The sequence below is a fragment of the Psammomys obesus genome, unplaced genomic scaffold (assembly GCF_907164565.1).
Source record: "Psammomys obesus unplaced genomic scaffold, mPsaObe1.curated_primary_1811, whole genome shotgun sequence".
NCBI lineage: Eukaryota > Metazoa > Chordata > Mammalia > Rodentia > Muridae > Psammomys > Psammomys obesus.
Window position 1 is genome coordinate 1 of NW_026587277.1, and position 4,367 is coordinate 4,367.

Here is a 4,367-nt window from a genome sequence, read left to right on the forward strand (position 1 = left end):
TGCTCAAGGTGATGGTGTTTTGAGGTTTGGAGCCAGTTAACTTCATGTATCGGGTTAGGGCGAGAAGGCACACTGCGGTGTCCTGCGCAGAACAGCAGCACCAAGTCACTCACTGTTGACCATGACAGTCCATTCGGACCCCACAAACATCCCTGAACCCTGGACAAGACACCATGCCTCAGACGGTTGTGGGAATTGCTGCCAGTTCATTTTCTTTAGCAAATTAATTGGATTTTAGTATATATATCCTGAATATGTATAAAACCATCCCCGAGGCTAAAGTCCTGTCAGATCTAGTCAGAAAGTGAACGTGCTGCACAATGCGATGACTTCACTTCTGTCCCCTCATCTTCAAAAAGGGACAGAAGTCAGGAAAGGGTCTGTGAAAATTCACCAGCCTGCTGTCTCACCAGGACTCAGCCTTAAAGGAAGACTAGACAGGGACACTGTCCTCATTAAAAGAAACTGCCCTCCCCTGATGTTCAGTTTTTCCTGTTCGGGAACCACTCACTGCTTCAGGGTCATTTTTTGTTGTTGTTATTGTTGTCCCTCCTTTTGCCTTTTCTGATGTGGAGACCACGGAAACACGGAGAAATTGTTCTTCAAAATTGACATGTGGTTTGACCACTGTCCCATCAGAAATCTACTGTTCCAAGACTCGGTTCTCATGAAGACAATCTCTCCTAGACCTCCATTCTGCTCTCCAGTGTGCAATGGAGACACAGTCAGCCTGAATGCTTCAAAGGGAAGGTCTCATTTGCCATCTAAAATGACATCTAAAGTCTGCTTGCAAGAGAGTCTGAAACACAATGACGAGCCCATGAATAGTTACTGACTAAATAAAACAGGAGTCAGAATACCAACTGTGGGGCTGGAGACATGCCTCAGTGGTTAAGAGCATTGTTGCTCTGGCAGAGGACCCAGGTTCCATCCCTAGCACCCACATGGTGGCTGACAAGCATATCTAGCTCCAGATGAAGGCAATCCAACAGACATGTATGTAGCACACAACACACACGCGCACACACACACACACACACACACACACACACCCCTTTAGGAGTATCAAATGTTCTTTATCTCACAACAACGTGACTACCATTGTCACTCTGAGTGCCATCTTCTGCATTACACAAATCCACCCCGCATCAGGCGAACCACCTGCATGGCAGAGAAGCCTCCGTGGGAGTTCATCTGCTGGGCGAGCCACTGCACGATCTTACTGGCGTAGTCAAGGTCCTGACTGGCCTGGGAAATGACAGCCAAGAGCACATAGCACGTCCTCTCAGTCTCAGCAGAAAGCACCCAAGGGCTCAACAGTGGAGAGTCTTCAGCTCGGGGTTTCTCTTCTTTCTCCCAATGTATCATATTATCTGAGAAAATGGGGGAAAAGCCATCTCTCTAAAAAGAATTTTCACAGTCCTTAAAGCAAGTCCTCATAAGGTACCCACACAGAGGGAACAGGTTTTATCCTTTGGATAAATTCAGGCCTGTTGTGGCCTGAATTTTAAATTCATATATGAAAGCCTTGATCTCAGACTGTGGCTTGATTTCTGAATAGGACCTTTAAAGAGGTGATAAAGTTAAAATCGTTTTATAAGGTACACAAGATCCTATTTGATGGTGGTTATGAGAAGAGGAAACATAGGCGCACAAAGGGAGCCAAGGGTGTCCACACACATGGGAAACACAGCACGAATTTGCAGAAAGAGCCTGTCTACTCCAGGCAAGGCCCCCTCACTTCCTGCCACCAGGATCTTAGACTTCTACCTCTAGAGAGGAAAAGAACTCTGAGGTTTAAGTTACCCTGCTTGTGGTATTTTTCTGTGACAGATCCTGGGAAATAAATACAGTATTTCCTTAGAGGAATAAGTAGTTTCAGAAGTAATTATTATTGTCTGCAGTATGATTACTTAGAAAAGTGAGTACGTCACTCATTTGAAAAAAATTGGTGGAAAAGAGAAAGAAGGAAATTAAATATCTGGTACTTTTTGAAGACACAGTCGCTGACATGTTCTGCAGAAGCAGCAGCGCCGTGAGGGTTCTGATCCAACCTCTCAGTAAGTTCTGTACTTTGTTTTTAGGAGTTTCTCCACTAGCAAAGACAAACGGTCATAAGACTTACTTTTTTTGATAGCGGCTTGATCCAGGATTTGGAGTAAGGAATTCACTTGCTGTTCTTTCCCAGCTAGTGCAAACACATAAGCCAGAACAGCCTGAGTGTAGACACTGGTGACGCCATTTGCAAATGTCTCCTCCAGGCAATAGAGACCATTGCGGAGGGCAGGAAACTAGTGGAGGGGAGGGAAGAACATGCTTGTAAGTGACAGCTCACCATTCCACGAGTTTGCCAAATAATTAAGCTACCCAAGCAATGCATACAATGCAGTTTACAATGTCAATAATATACCCCCGAAGCACATTTCACATACAAATCTACCTTATATATTCACATATTCTATGTTTACACATAAACCTATCATATATTCACATGCCTTATTTTTAAAGCAACATTCTAATAAATTTGGACTCTTATTAGTATATATGGGGGAAACACAATTGAAGGAGTAAAGTGAGTTTATTATCAGATCAGCAGTGCTCTAAACACAGTATAAGCTTATGTTAGTTTATAATGGTAATATAAACTTCTTTTATACAATTATATATAGCTGTGTGGATGTATGTACATAGCCATGTATATTTGCATGTGTCATGTGGCCAGAGGACAGGTTGGGTGGCAAGCTGAAGACCATCAACTGCCTCACTTGAGATGTCTCTCTTTGGCTGGGGCTCTCCAATTGTATTAGCCTGGCTGGCCAGCAAGTAACAAGGATCTTGCTTTTTGTCTCCTCAGCAATAGGAGTATAGGCAGGTGCCGCCATGTCTCCCTGCCTTTGTACACAGGCTCTAGGCACCCAACTCAGGTCCTCATGCTTGTGAGACAAGTACTTTTCTAACTGAGCTAACGCCCCAGACCACAAACAGTTCTGGTAGACTTAAAATGTGTTACTTCCATGCTTTAAATAGAGGTTTGCATTTCAAGATATACTAATGAGCCTGAAAATACAGAGCATCTTTTAGGAAGAGATTTTGTAAATGGATAGTCTTTGGATTGAATCGTACTGAAAAGTGTGTCAGAGGCTTAGAAACAATCTTCTTGACTACGGCTTTACCGGAAGCAGACATTCTTGGTCAGTGATTGTTACTTTTGATTTTGAGCCTGGGTCTTGCTTTTATGAGCAAGACTGGCCTCAAATGTCATGATCCCTTGCCATGATCTCACTAGCATTACTGCTGAATCACCGCTGTGTGCCATCATCCCCACCAGAGCGGAGGTTCATAGTATGAAGTCCATGGCTGCACTTCAGGGAAGCTATAAATAGCTCAGATCATATGAAAATTGAGGGGTTTTTTTATGAGTGTATCCAACCTGGGAGAAACCTCAATCCTACCCATCAAAATATCAGCGACTCAGAAGAATTTTGAGCAACATCGCTTTAAAGGATGGTAGAGGATTAAACGTTGTCTTGGAATCTTAGCCTGTCTAAGAATTTCATTGAGAATCTAGACTCTAGCGAAGGTGCATTCAGCAAAGTGAAGCCAGAGAAGATGAGAATCCGTACACGGGAATCGAGTCCAGCTTCAAGGAACGCTCAGACAACGTGGGCAGTGAGCACAATATCCGGCTCCTCTTTGCCCTGAAAACAAAGGAACAGTGAAAGAGCAGCTATGTTTCTGAAGTGAGACTAACCGGGGAAAAAAGTGCTGAGCAAAGTCCTTACACACAAAAACATTCTAACATATAGGACTGTTATAAGGAAACAGTAGTCATGCTCTCTGGGTGAGATTAATTAACACTCAATGGGATAATTAAAGAAAACACAATTTTAAACATATGTATGTTCTGCATAGTATCATGTGGTCTGGTGTTTGGCCTGAATTCAAGCAGCTCACATGGCTGTTTTGGTATTAATTTGAAGAAAGCAAAGAAACGCTTTGCTGATGGGGGTTGGAGGGGTTGTTAGGGGGAAAACAGAAAGCAAATAAAAGCTCAGTGGTTGTGGAGAGTTGAAATGTTCTACGTCCAGAACTAGTTCAACCATCTTTTATCACCCAAGTAGCCATTCCTTGTCCACCTCTGTGTCTGATCCAACCCCTGTGACTAACAGATAAAACCTTCAGAAATGTTTCAGCCTAACAGATCCCTAGAATCCATCAGCAAAAGGCTAAGCCTGTAATCAGAGCATCTGAGCCCCAGGGCTGGGTTTCCCTCTTTTGCTGGGACTACCTACTTAGTGTTGCTGACGCATTTGAAAAAGTCTGAGTTGTGGCTTTCTTTGTTCTGTTACTTCAAAACCTAATCAAAA

At 43.3% G+C, this 4,367-nt stretch overlaps 1 pseudogene; it reads right to left on the reverse strand.

The window, feature by feature from the left end:
• Window positions 1–4: 4 nt before the first annotated feature.
• On the reverse strand, window positions 5–3,698 carry LOC129673823 (ovostatin homolog; annotated as a pseudogene).
• Between the last annotated feature and the right edge of the window lie 669 nt (window positions 3,699–4,367).